General features: G+C 39.1%; 1 long non-coding RNA gene across 1 annotated transcript; it reads left to right on the forward strand.

The window, feature by feature from the left end:
- Positions 1–15,894: 15,894 nt before the first annotated feature.
- On the forward strand, positions 15,895–17,211 carry LOC309485505. The gene is made up of 2 exons (XR_014201214.1): positions 15,895–16,484; positions 16,737–17,211. It is a non-coding gene; the product is annotated as an uncharacterized lncRNA (long non-coding RNA).
- Positions 17,212–19,694: the final 2,483 nt, after the last annotated feature.

Consider the following 19,694-nt stretch of genomic DNA (forward strand, 5'->3'; position numbering starts at 1 on the left):
TTCGGATCCCGTTCCAGGGGGCGCTGTCGAGCCCCCCTGCCACGCCCGGGTACCATCTTCAGCCCGGCCCTAATGGCCGCAGCTTCTGACCTGTGTGCAAAGTTTCATGAGTTTTTGAGCACGTTAACCCCCTGAGGTCTACGGTATCGCCGGCGATACCAGCTCGCTTTTTTTTTATCAATGTAAAAGAAACTCATAAATACTCTGTTGACTTTGATTTTCCATAGGAGTTTCATACATCAATCGATTCTGTTAAATGTGTATTATTTTTGTGTATACTCACAATAAAAACAAAGTGTTGTGCTTTTTGCCAAATAAAGAAAAATAAACACGAAGCGAGTTCTGCCTTCTCTCTGCCAGTGAAGTCCATTCTGAAACGCGTCCGAAAATGAACAATAACTGAGCGAATACTCAGTCAAACAGGCATACAAAGACACAGGCATGAAGCTTGAATTCTCGTCTTTTAAATGAAGTAATTTATATAAAAAACAAATATCTTCATCTTGTGAAATCTGTATTAAAAGAGAGCGATTCCAGTCGAGCTCATCTCATCTCATTACGTTATAATCGGCCCCGCCCACGGAGAGCGCGCGCTATTCAAACGCAAATGACTGAGACGATCCCATACAAACTGTGAACGCCCACATATCAGCTCGAGAAAACACATCAAGTTTATTCAGATAAGTGTAGTCGTCTACACTGTCTCGCAGCGCTGTGAGGAATAATAATAATGGAAAACTTACCTCAGAAGTGCTGGTATTTCGAGGAGCAACGGATGGAATAATGTAGTAAGTTTTTTTTTTCATTCTCAAGTAAATCGCGTTTCTGTGTGAATGAATGAACGCAGAGATGCGCTGTTTAAATTTGAATTGCGTTTCTGTGTGTGAATAAATGATCTGCTTTTAGCAAACTATTTTGCTATACTGAGTAAAATCGATTGAAATATGTTGAAATAAAATGTATTTGTATAAGCAACGTATTAAACTGCAAATTAACATTTATATTCCTTATAATAAAAACAAAAGACCTATGTTACAGACATATGAAAGACAACATTTCGTTGATTAGTTTTGGATAGATTACACATTTTTACTGTAAAATATCTGCCACCTCAAATAAGCTTTTGTTTGCCAATTTTTGCTAATATGTTAAATATAGTATGTTTTGTCAATGTAGGCTATATTCGAAGTTTGAAATATGTATGATAAAATGTATACTTTAGTTTTTACAAAGAAAGATTACACTTCAATTGTTGTTGTAATTGTAACCTTTTTAATAAAAAAAAATATATTTACAAGGTAGATGTAAACAAATTTTAAAAGGTAAATATAAGCATTTTCTTTAAATAATTTTTATTGTGTTTTATTATTGACAAATTTGGGGAGAGGATACATATTCCAAAACTGAAAATACAGTATGAGAATTAACTGCACAATTAATAGACATGTTTTCCTTGGATATTATACAATTTGCAAGCAAAATTTGTGAAAAAAAAAAAAAAATTGACATGCTTCCAACTGTGAACCAATTTGGTAGAATATATATATATATATATATACTGTATATATATTGCTCTTGCATTCTTTCTTGTGGCTATAGGTGACACACCTGAATGAATGGCTCATTAAGTATGCGGGCCCCATTGTCTCCTGAGGTGTGAACCACTACATATGCATGATGCTGTTGAATGGTTGACGCCCCTTGCGCATATTGCCTTTACAAACAAAAAGTGTTTTACAAGATTTAAATCAATGTATTGTGTTATGTGAATGATAAGGGCAGGATGATTTTCACATCATTTTGAAGAAAAAACTCTAGGCAAAGACATCAATTAGTCAAAAGTCTTATTGACACATATTTAGTATGTGTTTTGTGGCCTTATTTCAGAAACTTTAGTTTTTAGTTTTTTCAATAACCATGCATAAACATTATTCTCTCAAAAATACAAACATGTACATGCATGTTGCTCACATATTATGGTAGCCCTGTTTGTGCTAAATAGAGTGTAATTATACCTTTGCCATTAATATGTTTATTAGCAACTGAAAAAAGCACAAATGTCAGGGCATGTCAGAACATCTCAAGGACCCCAAAAACCCCTCAGACCTCAGAGGGTTAAGGGCCCCAAAAGCCCCCGAAACCTTGAACAACAATAATAATAATAATAATAAATATAGCTGCGAGCAGCGATTGCGGGCCCAAGCCGGTGGCACCGCCACCCTGGTGCCTTTAGTTACACTAAAGGCACCGGGGTGGCGGTGTCACCGGCTTGGGCCCTCCATCGCTGCTCGCAGCTATATTTATATATATATATATATATATATATATATATATATATATATTTATATATTTTATATATATATATATATATTTATATATGTGTGTATATATATATATATATATATATATATATATATATATATATATATATATATATACATATATAAATGTAACAATACATATATACAAATATGTATCAAAAAGGGTTTAAATTCCTTTAACACCAACAGAGTGATTAGTGTAGCTCATCACTCAGGTGGCATAATTAAGGGTAGAGTCCAGGCATCAATGAAAAAGAAGATTTACGAGGTTGAAGTGAGTTAGCTCGGGACACGGGACACAGCACTGCGGGATTGTAAAAACACTCAATAATAACCAAAACACTAGCGAAAGCGGTAGGTAGGTAGAGAGGACCTGGACTTTGGACCCGGAAAGAGTCTTATCGGAGAGTGGTTACGTCACGACTTAACAACCGAATAGGCCTACCTGATTTTGAAAACAAGAGGGCAGTATAGAACTATGAATTACATAATTTATTTTTTGGACTAAAAAAACATTCTGGATGTTTTTAAACTTAAACAATTATTAAATAGAAAAAAAAAAAGAATAAAATGGGTTTAGTTCTGATATTTGTATAATTTTATATAGAAATACATGGTGTATAATTACATTTTTAGAAGATAGGAGGTTTTTAGTGTTTCCTTTTTTGACATTACTTTAATCCCTCGCCATAGCAAAACCGTTTGAGATATTTATTATTCGTTTACAATTTAGCATCTTTAATGTATTTTCATCATGTTGAAAAAGTTTTGTGGGAATAAAATAAACCACTTAAGAGGACTGGGTAAAAATTCAGAGGCTGATTTTGCAAAGAAATCCACATTCAAACCAAAATATCTGACTTCCTGTTGGTCTGAGATAATGACTGTAAATTAGAAAGTTGTCCGGCTTGATGAGACCAATATACGTACTGATTTTTATAACTGTGGGTAAAACTAACCCCCCCACTTTTGTCAAAAGCATTTTGAAAGTGACACACTTCCTGCTACCAGTTGGTGGCGCTATAACTTTGACTCACAATAGTTACATCCATCTGATCGGCCTCTTACCACGAACACACTGCTGAAGTTTCATCAAGATCAGTTAATGTGTGCAGAAGTTATAACACTTCGTGTTTCTCTTTTCTCGCCATAAATTCGTTTCCTCGCCACGGCCAAACCGTTCGAGATATCAAAAATCCGTCCGCAATTTAGCATCCTCAATGTCTTGACTTCATGCTGACCGAGTTTTGTGGGGATTGGACGAATTCTCTAGGAGGAGTATTTCACATTCCACAGCAAGCGTTTTCCAAACAACCCATAATAGCCGACTTCCTGTTGGGCTGGCGCAAAACTTAGAGCACGAAAGTTGTTCGGCCCGATGAGATCTATATGTGTGCTCAGTTTCATATTAATTCATGCAAGCTAGTTTGATCTATGGACCAAGTTTTCGGACCCCATTCCAGGGGGCGCTGTGTAGCCCCCCTGCCACGCCCGGGTACCAGCTTCAACCCATCCCTGATGGCAGGGGGTTCCAACTTGTATGTAAAGTTTCAAGAGTTTTTGAGCACGTTAAGGACCCCAAAAGCCCCTGAAACCTTGATTAACAATATAAAAGCAATAGTCAAATCCCCCCTCTCCTCACACACCCATACCCCTTTTCCACCAACAAGAACCAGGTGCTGGTTCGGAGCTAGAGCTAGTGCCGGTTCGGAGTTGGTTCGACTGACGAGCCTCCAAAGAACCGGTTTGCTTTTCCACAGGAAAAAGAGCCAGCGCAGAGCCAGGTCTTACGTCACAGCTACGTCTCATCTTTCCCAGCAACGCTAGCGCGGCGGCGCCAAACACAAACACATCATCAACAATGGCGGACGTTGCTTTGCTATTGATGTTCATGGCTTTGCGGACCTACATCGGCATCCAAACACGGCGGATCCAACGTTTTCGCGCGGCTCGCCATTATTTGTACAGACGGAGATTACAAGCGAGAGTAACGGTATGTACATAACATTTATTTTTAACAATAAGATGCCGACTTTAGCCTGAGATTTATATTTTAGCCTCAGCATGTTGCTAACCTCCTAGCATCGACTTTGCTGATAATCGATCACATTGTAGTTAAATAAATATGTATTAAGCATTGGTTGAATAAGTATAACGATGCCGTTTTGTAAAAACTGTATACGTTATGTTACAAGCAAAAACCACTCACAGTAATAAAACTAGATAATCTGCAGAAAAATGTGACCAGTGTCAGTGTTGTTTTATTATAGGCTTTATTATTATTATTATTATTATTATGTTTTTACTATAACTGCAGATGTAATGTGTAGCCTATTAAAAAAAATTTCCAAGTTTAGATTTATACATGGTTTTCACTGGACAAGAAGGCTATGAAAATAAGTTGTCTGAAAACACAATGAACCTAAAAAGACTGAATAAAACCTTATAAATAAAGTAGCCCTGTCTTATAAGTAGTACTTATAGATGAATTAATAAATGCTTCACTGTTACAGCTCAACTGTTTTTATAGTATTTATACTGCACTGTATACTTTATAGAAAATATACATATTGCCCATAAATGAAACTTTTATTTATATATATTTATTTATCTTTACAGGCAATCTTGCAGCTGAAGGCAAGGCGGAGGTCACCAGTAATGTGGGCATACCCACGATCTGATCACTGGTGGGACACAATTGTTCCGGATTTCACCCCGTTACAATTCATGCAGAATTTCCGCGTATCCCCAGAATCGTTTGAGTACATCTGCAGTCAGGTCAAGCATGCCATGGGGAGAAGAAACACAAACTACCGTGTGTGTGTCCCAATCCGAAAGCGTGTGGCAATTGCCATTTGGAAACTCGCCACAGGTGTTGAATACAGGACAATCAGCCATCTTTTTGGAGTAGGTCTCAGCACTGTATTTAATTGTGTTCAGGAATTCTGCAGCACAGTCATCACAATACTCCTTCCCATCCACATAAGATTTCCTGATGCTGAAAAGTTGCTAGAAATGGCCACTTTCTTTAATAATCGTTGGAGAGTTCCACAGTGTGTGGGTGCAATTGATGGCAGCCACATTCCAATAATTGCACCAGAGGATTATCCACAAGACTATTTTAATCGTAAAGGCTGGCATTCTATCGTTCTGCAAGCAGTTGTGGATGGCAAAGGTCTTTTCTGGGATGTTTGTGTTGGCTATCCAGGGAGTGTGCATGATGCCAGAGTTCTACGACAGTCACATTTGTGGGAGGCCTTAAGTGATGGGGAATTACTAGGGCAAAACAAAGTGTCCATCTCTGGCTGTGATGTTGGACATTACCTGATTGGTGATCCGGCATACCCCATGCAGAATTGGCTCATGAAGCCCTTTTCCGATACTGGCAGACTGACTCCTGAACAGCACACATACAATTACAGGCTGAGCAGTGCACGATCGGTTGTGGAGATGTCTTTTGGGAGATTAAAAGGACGATGGAGGTGCCTCCTAAAAAGAAATGACTGCAAGCTGGAGCTGAGCAAGAGGATGGCACTGACCTGCTGTGTGCTCCATAACATTTGTGAGGAACATGGTGATAATTTCACTGAAGAACACCCAGACAGGACTCTAAACATTGAACCTCCTGTTCAGAGATTACCTGAGCGTGCAAACACAGAAGGGGCTGACATCAGAGCTGCATTAATGATGTATTTTAACAGAGGGAACGAGTGATTCTTTGAATACACCAATGCCATATTTTAACAACTGTTGTTTGTGTTTAAGGACATCTGCACTTTCCTAAATTGTATTATATTCTCATCCATTGAATAAACCCTATTATCTCTAAAACTTGCATTTTTTGAATAATTTCATAAGCCATTTGATTGCCCTGTAAACACCTACTTGACTAACTGCTCAATTCTTGCTTTATGGTCCTCAATCAACGATTGACTTGAACTTTCACACTTCTGACCGGCATGAGATTCTTTTGTAAATATTCTTTTGTTTGAATTCAACCATTATAGCCTTTATTCAGGCATTATGGCTTGCCATCAACTCCACTTAAAGCCCACTATCCACCTATTATCTGAAGCCTTTCTAAACCAAATATTGTGAATTCGTATGCAAAATATATTGTGAAATAGATATAGCTCCTGCACGACAGATGAATAGAGCTACAATTAGCACCAAACACAATTTAAAATATTAGCCTACACTTTTCCTCAATTCACTTTAAACCACCAAGTTAACTTCCAATCATGAACTAATTTGGATTTTAATCATATTTAATGGTGAAATGTTATAGATTTTTATATGCAGCTAATCGCTTCCCCTGATTAACATGTTTAATGTCACATTTATATGAAAATAGACTAAATTGCATTAAAAACACAAAACCATATAAAATATTTGCTGTGTATATGGCAAATAAGTGTTAAAGAAACAGAACCAGACATTTGCATTAATAAACATGTTTATTTAAACAAAAACAACCAATAGACATCTTTATAAAACTTAGAAAAATATAAAGTGCAGTAAGTGAAAACAAAAATTGTAAATAATTTAAATAAAGTTACATAAAAAGCAGCAACCAAAAATACTGCAAATAATTTGTGCACTTGTGCCTCCATTACGGCCATCATGCGCCCAAGCAGACAATGTGTCCGCTCATGTCCTAACGCAAGGCATCATCCGTTTCTGTGCTGTAAGAACCTCTCATCTGCGAATTGTTTGCAATCATTTTTGCACTCCTGCCTCCATCACGGCCACCATGCGCCCCATGAGTCCAAGCAGAGAATGCGTGTCCGCTCTCATGTCCTGACGCAAGGCATCATCCATTTCCTTGCTGTGCTGCAAGAACCTCTCATCTGCCCTTTCTAAATATTGCACCAGTTCTGAGGTACTATCTCTCTTCCTTTTTCCTGTGTACAACAATAAGCAGATAACAGATCATCAATGTGTTGTCATAGCATTGCAAATAATTGTTTTCTGCAGGGAATTACACGTATGCATCTACTATATTAATTATATAAAATAAATATATAGCATCATACTAAATCAATATCACTTCAGATTTTGCTCATGTGCCATAATTAAGCATCAACATTATATTGCATATAGCAAGTTAATGTCAGATTGACTAGGCTATATATTCTATTTTAAACTTTTAAAAAAAATTCTATACTTTTCGTTTAAGGTAATACAATTGAATTGTTACATAAAGCACTTTGTATTGCTGTTCATTTAAGTTAAATGAAGAAAAACATTATTTCAGTACCTGATAGTAATATACAGTATGTATGTATGTATGTGTGTGTGTGTGTATATATATATGGTATATATGGTGAGACCATTTGCACTTACCCCGTTCTGAAGATGCTTCTCCAGAGCTGTTACACGACGGCGCGGGAGAGCTGCAGCCCAGCGGTGGCGGCAACTCAACATTGTCATCATAACGTTTGTTGATGGCAGACAGTTCTATATATATAAAAAAGACAGTGATTTAAAAAAAAATTCTCCATTACACTTTACACACTGTTCTGTGATACATATGTAATACAATCCTAGCTAGCCACATTGCAAACACTGATGTAATAAATTAGAAACTTACTAAACAGCTAAAAGAACTTGCTAAGAACAAGTACAATAAAAAAAAGAACTTATAAAAAATAACTTACCAGGATCATTACAACTTTGCTGCAGCGAATCATCCACTATTGACTCGAGCATTACTGTTGCAGAGTCCAGGGCCCCGGTCACCTGGCATGCCGGCCTATCGCCGAGGACAGAGTCCAGAATGTCGAAATGTGTGTTTCGATGTGGGCGACCATTTCCGCTTTGACCGAGGTCCTTTTTCTGGTCCCTGTAGTCCTTTTTTAGTTTTTTTAGTTTGTTGCTTATCTGTTCGAGGCTCCGGTCGAACCCCGCTTCAGCCATTTCTCTTTGTATTTTCTGCAAAACCGGTTTCGTCCGCGAAGCCCCGTCTAACTTACTCTGGACTTCTGAAGAGGACCAAAGTGCAAGAAAGCAGCTTGTTTCGTCGTCTGACCACTGCTGTTTTTGTTTAATCGCGTCCATCGTGTTTAGCTGCTGTTAGCTCGATTAGCTGCTATTTGAAAATGGCGGTCACAAGTTTCTCTTCAGTCTTGTTGGCCACGGTAACCCCGCCCCCAGCCTCTGACGCAAACGGTTCTTTCTTGGCTCCGTTCTAGACCCTGCAATGATTTGGTGCTACTTAAGAACCAGTTTTACTGGTTCGGAGCTGGTGCTTTGGCGGTGGAAAAACAAAGAACCGATTTGAAACTAGGCTCTGGCTCCGAACCAGCACCAGCTCTGCCTTGGTGGAAAAGGGGTAACAGAGACACAGGGAGAGGGAGAGAAAATTCTTCAGAAAATCCACATTCAAACCAAAATATCTCTCTTCCTGTTGGTCGGAGATCGTTAATGTAAATTAGAAAGTTGTCCGTCTTGATGAGAACAATACACATACCAAGTTTTGTTGCTGTTGATAAAACTAAGCCCCCCACTTATGACTAAAGGTGGCGCTACTGAGCCCCTCACCACGCCCGTTTCTGAAACTTTGCACATGTCTACGGGCTAATAAATGTGATGTGTCTGTTGAGTTTCATCCAATTTCAAGTATGTTAAGAGTCTCAAAAGCATCAAAAAAGAATATTAAAGTTTGAAGCGTTGCCATGGCAACAGTATTAAAGATATCAAAAATCCTTTCACAGGTCTACATCTGCCGTGTGTTTACATTATACACATAAACTTTGAAGCAAATCGGGTAAAAATAAGAGGGTGATTTCAAAGCATTTTGAAAGGGACACACTTCCTGCTGCCAGTTGGTGGCGCTATAACTTTGACTCACAATAGTCACATCCATGTGATCGGCCTCTTACAACGAACACACTGCTGAAGTTTAATCAAGATCAGTTAATGTATGCAGAAGTTATAACACACTTCCTGTTTCCATTATTCACCATCAATTCGTGTCCTCGCCACAGCCAAATTTAGCAATTTAGCATCCTCAATGCCTTGACTTCATACACACCGAGTTTGGTGGTGATCGGGTGAATTCCCTAGGAGAAGTGTTTCAAATAACAGACCATGCGTTTCCAAACAACTCTTAAAGCTGCCGTCGGCAAAATTTTTTTGATCATATTCAGTGTAATCGACACTATAATCCGACAGAACAACATAAATAAGGTGGTTTTAGAAAAAAACCCTAGCTTCTAACTCCACCTGGAGCGTGTTATTTGTTTTGCAAAAATCCACCGCTCCCGCTTCATCAGGTCCAATCAGCGCAGGGGGGTGTGAGATCTGACTGTCAATCACAGGTCGTGCACACGCCACAGATCCCCCCTCACTCGCGCACGTTAATATCACATGCACACGCCACGCCTGAAGTTCGCCTGGAGATTGCATGAAGCGTGATGGCGGAGAGAAAATCTACTAATCTACTAATCTACTCCTCGGTTATTGCTATCTATGGATAGATTAGCCAGGGCAGCCTACCTCCGAGTCCATGTTGTTGATAGATGCTGAAGAGACGGACGCGTTCACAGAAAATCAGGTACCCACACGCACAGTGACGCACTGACGAGCACGACCTCGATGGGAGGGTGCTCGCTGGTAGTGGGGAGGGGCATGAGAGTTGTAAACATTCAAAATTTTGGCTAATCGACCCAATCTGCCAGACTTGCCGACGGCAGCTTTAATAACCGACTTCCTGTTGGGCTGGCGTAAAACTTAGAGCACGAAAGTTGTTCGGCCCGATGAGATCTATATGTGTACTGAGTTTCATATTATTGCATGCAAGTGTGTTTGATTTATGGACAAGTGTTCGGATCCCGTTCCAGGGGGCGCTGTCGAGCCCCCCTGCCACGCCCGGGTACCACCTTCAGCCCGGCCCTGATGGCCGCGGGTTCTGACCTGTGTGCAAAGTTTCAAGAGTTTTTGAGCATGTTAAGGGCCCCAAAAGTGCCTGAATAGTCGTAAGAAAAAAAAAAATAAAAACAATAAAATAAATAATAATCCTTCCGAAAACAATAGGGCCTTCGCCCTTTCAGGGCTTGGGCCCTAATAATAAATAATCCTACCGGAAACAATAGGGCCTTCACCCTTTCAGGGCTTGGGCCCTAATAATAAATATAGCTGCGAGCAGCGATTGCGGGCCCAAGCCGGTGGCACCGCCACCCTGGTGCCTTTAGTTACACTCCCTCCATCACTGGGCCCTCCATCACTGCTCGCAGCTATATTTATATATATATATATTTATTTATAAAAATAAAAAAATACATATATATATATATATATATATATATATATATATATCAGACAAGTAGTATTCTCTGTCTTGTCACTTAAAAAAAAAAAAATATATATATATATATATATATAGATAGATAGATAGATAGATAGATAGATAGATAGATAGATAGATATTTATATATTTTTTAAGTGTGTGTATATATATATATGTATGTATATTCTTTTTTCCCCTATTTTTAATATATATTATTATTATACATATAATAATAATAATTATATATATATATATATATATATATATATATAATAAAAAATTTTGGATGCTAAACTATTGTTTATTATAGGCTTTGTACTTCACTCACGTTCCAATATTGAAGGGAAAAATGATCCTCTTCACATGCGCAAAAATGTGCTTGGAAACATCACAGTTGAGCGGTGATTACTGTGAATAGTATGAATTGTACTACTGAATATTTAAACAGAGCAGTGTTTTTATGTGTTAGGTTGACTATTTTATTATTAAGGCTATAATGAACAGGCTGCGATGTCAAGATTGCAATGCTGGAATGCACAATATGTTGTTGTTGTTGTTGGTGTGTGTGTGTGTGTGTGTGTGTGTGTGTGTGTGTGTGTGTGTGTGTGTGTGAGGCTCAATCGAACAATGGAGACATAAAAACATACGCTGCCATACAGGATATCATTCAAACTGCAAAGTGTTTCCTTATATTTGTGTACACTCGCAATAAAACACAACATTGTGCTTTTGTCAAACTATAAACTCTTGTCAAACTGTAACCTACAACTGTCATCCAACCAAAATCTCTCTCACACACACACACACACACATACACACACAGTTTAAAAAAAAAAAAAATGTATCCAACCCCATTTAAAAACAGTCTGTCGTTGCCATTTTTTGGACATTCATCATATTGCATTGGATTTCATTGATTGTCCTCAAACCGAGCACTAATCTGTTTATTTTTAAGTCACACATTCTACATTGATTAAAAAAGACAATCAAATGTATTTTTTAATGGTAGTATTATTTTATACAGAAATAAATTATTTATAATTCAGATGAGAATAAAGTTAGTGTTAACTAAAATTGAAAGGAAAACAAATATATTGATCTGAAATCTATAATTTGCTGCAAATAGGTTGACTATTTTATTAAAATGAAACTAAAATGCTCACGGCTGCATGGGCATTCATAACGGTGTGCGACTGCGTGTCCACGGCGAGGAACGAGCAGAACAGTCAACGTTTTTTATTTCATTCCAACTTCCATAGGAATTCATTGAAAACCCTCCCTCTACTCTGCACTATTATCAATGTCTGTGCAGACAAACATATTTTACTTTCGTTGTTAAGTTAGCGATTCAAAAGCCCCCTGCGGTGTCACACGTCGATTAACCGGTGGTAAAATATTCTCACCGTCACATACCTAGTATATTTTTTATATAGATACAATAGGCCTACCTGATTTTGAACACAAGAGGGCAGTATAGCCCTATGTATGACTTGATTTTTTTTTTACTTTACTGTTTTTAAACTTAGAATAAAATTTGAATAAAAATCTTTTTAAAATAAGAATAAAATGGGTTTAGTTCTGATATTTTTATAATTTTATACAGAAATAAATGGTGTATAATTACATTTTTAGAAGATATTGAGCTTTTAGTGGGCAAAACCGTTTGAGATATTTACTATCCGTACACAATTTAGCATCTTTAATGTATTTTCATCATGTTGAAATAGTTTGATGGGAATAAATTAAACCATTCAAGAGGAGTGGGTAAAAATTCAGAGGCTGATTTTGCAAAGAAATCCACATTCAAACCAAAATATCTGACTTCCAATTGTTTGGAGCTAATGACTGTAAATTAGAAAGTTGTCCGGCTCGATGAGACCAATATACGTACTGATTTGTGTAACTGTGGGTAAAACTAACCCCCCCACTTTTGTCAAAAGCATTTTGAAAGTGACACACTTCCTGCTGCCAGTTGGTGGCGCTATAACTTTGACTCACAATAGTTACATCCATCTGATCGGCCTCTTACCACTAACACACTGCTGAAGTTTCATCAAGATCAGTTAATGTATGCAGAAGTTATAACACTTCGTTTTTCTCTTTTCTCGCCATAAATTCGTTTCCTCGCCATGGCCAAACCGTTCGAGATATCAAAAATCCTCAATGTCTTGACTTCATGCTGACCGAGTTAGGAGGTGATTTAATTAATTCTCTAGGAGGAGTGTTTCAAATTCCACGGCAAGCGTTTTCCAAACAACCCATAATAGCCGACTTCCTGTTGGGCTGGCGTAAAACTTGACCGAGGGAAAGTTGTTCGGCCCGATGAGATCTATAAGTGTACCGAGTTTCATATTAATTCATGCAAGCGTGTTTGATATATGGATTTCAAGAGTTTTTGACCACGTTAAGGACCCCAAAAGCCCCCGAAACCTTGAAAAACATTAAAAATTAAAGCTGCTAGCAGCATTTATCGGGGTTCAAGCAGTTAAGGCCTTTAAGGCCTTTAAGAACAAAAGCATCAAAAGTTATTAAGTTTTATTTAGCAAGCATTTAACCACTGACATATATGATGGAAAAGACCATTTACAGCCAATACAGGCCATTTAACATAGGAAATATATGGTTTTCAAAGCTTTTTGACAGTTATAGCACCTTTTTGCCTGAGTCTTCTTACAGTCTTGCCTGATCTCCACCACTTTTATTAGTAGTACTCAAAGTGTGCCCATATATATGTGTCAAATTTGTTGTAAATATGTTATTTTGATAAGGAGTTTAGACAATTATATCCAGTGGCGTAACAAGCCAACACCGGGCCCTTACGTAGGATTATCAAGGCGGGCCCCTTGATGACGCAATTGATGACATTGATGACGCAATGTCCGCGAGTAAGCTACCATGAATAGGGCAGGATATGATCATACACAGCATATAAGAGATGAGATGACTAACAAAATCAGGAGGAGCCTATGCTCACCAAAAAAAACAAAAAAATAAAAACACTGGTGACAGCGCACCATAACACATTGTTAGGCCTAGGTCCAAATACATAAAAAAGATGCTCTCTTACATTATAGCGGGATTTTCCGGGCTTTCCTATGTGCAACTGCAAAGTTGTCGATTAGATCAGGATTGTGCGCACGGGCATTCTCAATTGACCATTTGCAGGGAGTTTGATTGACAGGCGATCTGACTAATCATAATCCGCCATTTTGTCCCACAAAGCAGTCAGGAGAGTTAGTAGATTAACATTGGAGGATTTAAATTTGAAAAACAAAGTGTACTGACGTCTTAGCACTTTAAAACAACATTCCTTTTATGTTCATTCATGTTTATTTTAATGCTATAAATTAACTAGAAGGAAGAGATGATTGGTTCACGAGCAGCTTTAACTGAGCCTCGAGTCTACAGCGATCTGTCAGACACATTAAAGAGTCACAAAACAGTATTTATTGTTTAAATGTCTCTAAAAAGTGACTACATTTGAAAGGTGAGACTTTTGCCGCTTTTCCATTACCAGTACCAGCTCAACTCAACTCGACTCGGCTCGGCTCGCTTTTCGCTCCTTTTTCCATTGCAGATAGTACCTCCACAATAGTACCTGGTCGTCATAGCGACGCCGCAGGAAACTGCTGTGACTTAATCTTCTACGTGAGATACATCCGCTGCCACACACACAGGACAAAGGAGGAAATCGAGTGTATGCTGTTTTTGGATGTTTTTGTTTTTGCTGTTTTTTATTCAGGATACTCCGTCTGGCACGTGCAATCATGACGCAGTGAATAGTGACGATTCTCTCTGACCAGTCAGCAGTCTGCCGTGTTTTCACGTCACATTTTAGTATCGCCTCAGCTCGCCCCAGCTCGCTTAGAACCTCGCCGGAGGTGGTACGAAAAAAAGTACCTGGAAGCGGGTACAGGTACAACTTTTACACAGTGGAAAAAGTACACTGTGTTACACTGTGTAGTGGAAAAGCGCCATTTGTTTCATATCAAAAGTAATTGTCTGTCAGCGCGCAGTCTCCTCTCTGATCCGCAATGTATTTTTCACTGCGTGAGAACTTGGTGTGGTGTGAGAGTGGCGTCGCTTGTCAGACATAGCAACAGTAACTAAAGTGGGCGGGTCTTTGCGAATGGTCATTGACAGTATGGACGGGGATTCGCCAGTCCCAATTCAAAACAAATTTCATCACAATCCATCATTGTTCGTTTCAAACATGTGAGAGCATCAAAATGATCCATGGGTGAAATTGATAATTTTAACATTTTGGCGTTATTGTTTAGCTATTTACCTATGTTTTCAAATTTCCTTTGTTTTTTTTGTTGTTGTCTCGATCGGACTAACGGCTTTGAAGATAAACACAATTTTTTAAAGCTCTAAATGACACTTACAAAAACCATAATGCGAAACCTGGCATGTTTGGTATTGTTGGACTCGGCAAGGATTCAGGAGTCTTAGGAGGTCACTCCTGTGAAAAAACACTGGCATTGTGTCAATTACGTATACTGAGTTTTTTTGAGATACACCAATGTTCTCATAGACTATCATGGCACCCTGGACAAAGACACTGCGTGCCAATTTTCAGTAGACTAACAGTTGGGTGCGCTTATAGCTATTTTCATGATTTTTTTCACTGTTATAGCGCCAACAATTGGCCAATTGTCACGATTTTTTTCATGTCAACTCAGATTGAGCTTATGAACATGTGACCCAAGTTTAGCGAAAATATCTCTTTCCGCTCACAAGTTATAACCATTTTATAGTGCCACCAAGTGGACAATTGTCATGATTTTTTTTCACATGACCTCAGAATGAGCTCATGAACATGTGTCCCAAGTTTTGCGAAAATATCTCTTTCCATTCACAAGTTATAACCGTTTTATAGTGCCACCAAGTGGCCAATTGTTGCGATTTTTTTCAAGTGATCTTGAAAGAGTACCCCAAGTTTAGCAAAAAAATATCTTTCCGTTCACAATTTATAACCGTTTTAGTAAAAGTGGCCCTTTGGTTCCCCTTATCGACCGTTAATTGAAATTTTGAATTGTTTGGATGATTATTGATTGTCAGACTCCAGAGAATATTCCTGCAGTGGTTTGGTTCCGATCGGGCCAAAACCTAGGAGAAGTTCGCAAAAATAGGTTTTTCAAAAAAATGCAATTTACTCGAAATTGGCGCCTGAAGGGCGAGCAAATCGGAGATAGCTATTTTGTCCGCCTTGAGCCAAGGATTCCAACGATATAAGACACTTGATCCTGGGACAACTTTTCGATAATTATTGATCTAGAGAGTCCAGAGAATTGCCCTAGACTGGTTTGGTTCCGATCGGGCGAAAAACCAGGGACTAGTTCGCAAAAGTAGGTTTTGGACAAAATCCGACATAGCAGAAAATTTTCCCTGCCTACATCCAAATCGGAGATAGCCATTTTGTCCGCCTTGAGCCAAGGATTCCAACGATATAAGACACTTGATCCTGGGACAAAGGGTCTAAGAGTTATGAGCAATTTTGAACTTTTGGTTGCTGTAGCGCCACCTATGGGCCAATCGGGGTCATACTCTGATAGGTTGTCCCCAAATTGAGGCCTACCATCTGGCCAGGTTTCACGTCTCTAGGCCTTACGGTTTGTCCTGCACGATGCGTTTTACAAATCCTTACAATTACAATAGGGTTTCAGCATTTCATGCTTGAACCCCTAATAAGAATGAAGGCTTTTTGCCAGTTATAGCGCCACCTATGGTCCGATCTCCATGAAACTCTGCATGCTTCCTCACCATGTTCTGACACATATGCTCATCAATTTTTGTGAAGTTCTGAGTTTTCCTTTGGGATTTATAGGCTTTTGAGTGTATTTTGCCACGCCCCTTTTCTAAATGACCCTGTTACAGCCACCCAAATGCCAAAGTTCAACTTTTTTTCAATAATTATTGATCTAGAGAGTCCAGAGAATTGCCCTAGACTGGTTTGGTTCCGATCGGGCGAAAAACCAGGGACTAGTTCGCAAAAGTAGGTTTTGGACAAAATCCGACATAGCAGAAAATTTTCCCTGCCTACATCCAAATCGGAGATAGCCATTTTGTCCGCCTTGAGCCAAGGATTCCAACGATATAAGACACTTGATCCTGGGACAAAGGGTCTAAGAGTTACGAGCAATTTTGAACTTTTGGTTGCTGTAGCGCCACCTATGGGCCAATCGGGGTCATACTCTGATAGGTTGTCCCCAAATTGAGGCCTACCATCTGGCCAGGTTTCACGTCTCTAGGCCTTACGGTTTGTCCTGCACGATGCGTTTTACGAATCCTTACAATTACAATAGGGTTTCAGCATTTCATGCTTGAACCCCTAAAAATCCTTACAATAACAATAGGTGTTCAGCACTTCGTGCTTGAACCCCTAAAAATCCTTACAATTACAATAGGGTTTCAGCACTTCGTGCTTGAACCCCTAATCAGGACGATTACAATAGGGTTTCAGCACTTCGTGCTTGAACCCCTAATCAGTACAATTACAATAGGGTTTCAGCATTTCATGCTTGAACCCCTAATAAAAATCAGTACAAATACAATAGGTGTTCAGCACTTCGTGCTTGAACCCCTAATAATAAAAATCAGTACAATTACAATAGGGTTTCAGCACTTCGTGCTTGAACCCCTAATAAAAATCAGTACAATTACAATAGGTGTTCAGCACTTCGTGCTTGAACCCCTAATAAATAATCCCACCGAAAACAATAGGGCCTTCGCCCTTTCAGGGCTTGGGCCCTAATAATCCTACCGGAAACAATAGGGCCTTCGCCCTTTAAGGGCTTGGGCCCTAATAATAATAATCCTAACGAAAACAATAGGGCCTTCGCCCTTTCAGGGCTTGGGCCCTAATAAAATCCTTCCGTAAACAATAGGGCCTTCGCCCTTTCAGGGCTTGGGCCCTAATAAAAAAAGAATCCTTCCGGAAACAATAGGGCCTTCGCCCTTTCAGGGCTTGGGCCCTAATAACAGGCAGAGTAGCCTAACTCACTATTACTCCTCCTCCTAGTTTCTGCATCTAGCCAGTAGATGTCACCATTTTACAAGACAGGTAATTATATCCATCAAAATTACATTAACCTTCACGCATTTGGTAGACATTGTGACATAAAAAAATTAATCTGCAATTAGGTTATATATTTTATCAGTTCATGCATTCCCTGAGCACTGAAACAATGACCCTGTTCCTAGCACCATGCTCTACTGAGCTAGTGTAACAGGTACATACATTACACTCTTAAATATGTGTATTGTTTATTAGAATTCACACAAAATTGTTAATTTACATACACCTGATATACCTGCCTGATTGAAGTGAGCGCTTTCCCCTTTAATTGTTGTGATGTCATCATGAGCCAACCTAATCTCCTGTTCTGTCTCCTCCTCCTTTCTTCGCATTGTAACTGCATTGAAGAGGTAGAGTATCATTATGACCGCCGCTAGCGTAGCTAGCGAAAGCGGTCATATAGGGATTGTCAAAGTTTTTTTTTATTTTTATTTTTTTATCTACTGAATTTTTCGTCAACGATACCAGGGACACCGAAACACCGGGGAACATGAAATTTGGTAGGCATGTAGCCCCACTAGACTTTTACGGAAAAATTTCGTTTGGTCCCCGGGGGCCACTCCCCCCCCGCGCTGGGCCCCCCCAAACCCCAAAAATGCAGTTTTTCCTAAATAACTACCTGAACCGTGGCACCGAGGATGAAGAAATGTTTATGGTATGTTGGTCTTAAGGGCCCACATCAACCTAGCCCATAATCGATTGTCAAAGTTTTTTTTTTTTTTTTTTTTTTTTCATCTACTGAATTTTTCGTCAACGATACCAGGGACACCGAAACACCGGGGAACATGGAATTTGGTGGGCATGTAGCCCCACTAGACTTTTACGGAAAAATTTCGTTTGGTCCCCGGGGGCCACTCCCCCCCCCCCCGCGCTGGGCCCCCCCAAACCCCAAAAATGCAGTTTTTCATAAATAACTACCTGAACCGTGGCACCGAGGATGAAGACATTTTTATGGTATGTTGGTCTTAAGGGCCCACATCAACCTAGCCCATAATCACTCATTTGTGATTTGCGCCCCTCCCATAAAAAATGAAAATGCAATATTATTCTGCTTTAATCGCCCCTATCTTCAGTTGAGATGTTCAGAACTGCACCATATGTCATGTGTATGATTAACTTGACATCCTCTGGGGGTATACTAAGTTTCGTAGAATTTCATCCATGGGGGGGGTATAAAATAAATTCATTTATGTGCACATTTAGTGACTGTACACTCATCGGCCTATAGATGGTGGTGTTGAGCGAAGGGTTGCTGGTTTAGGATGATACTGTCACACACACACATGCAGGAATACAAACAAACGCAAGCATGCACACACACTGACATCCACACGCACAGACACACACCCATACACACACATACAAATCCACATGCACAGACACACACACACAAACACACACGCGCACACACATGTCCGCACGCAAAAAGCGTTTTTTTTTTACGCTTTTTGAGTTATATTTTTGTCTTTGGCCTAAACATGTGATAAGGTGATCACCTGCTGACAAGTGTAGGCCTCGGTCATATTTATTTTATAGAAAACAAGGGTGATTCACTCTGTAAGAGGCTGCTGTTGTGTTCTTTTATATCAGGTATGTTTTCTTGGTAGTATTTTCTTGTTTAATGTGTTTTTTTATTTATTTATTTTATATATATTTTTTACTCTTATTGTTTTGCTCTTTGCATTGAACAGGAAACCCGGGGCGATTTACTCTGTAAGAGGCTGCATTTGTGTTCTTTTATATCAGGGAGGAATAAAAGATTAACAAAACTGCCACCTGCTGTCCTGTGTCTAACTACACAACACAGACAACAAACCAGTTACACTAGATGAACATTAATATAAGAAGTTGATGTCATTGCTTCTTTATTGCTTTATTGCTTCTGCCATATGCTCTCATTGACAAATGCAGAACAATTAGATCATGCGTTCATGACCTCAAAGTTAGATTATTGTAATGCTCTACTGGGTGGTTGCCCTGCACGCTTAATAAACAAACTATA

The sequence above is a fragment of the Leuciscus leuciscus genome (assembly GCF_965113295.1).
Source record: "Leuciscus leuciscus genome assembly, chromosome: 21".
NCBI classification, from domain to species: domain Eukaryota; kingdom Metazoa; phylum Chordata; class Actinopteri; order Cypriniformes; family Leuciscidae; genus Leuciscus; species Leuciscus leuciscus.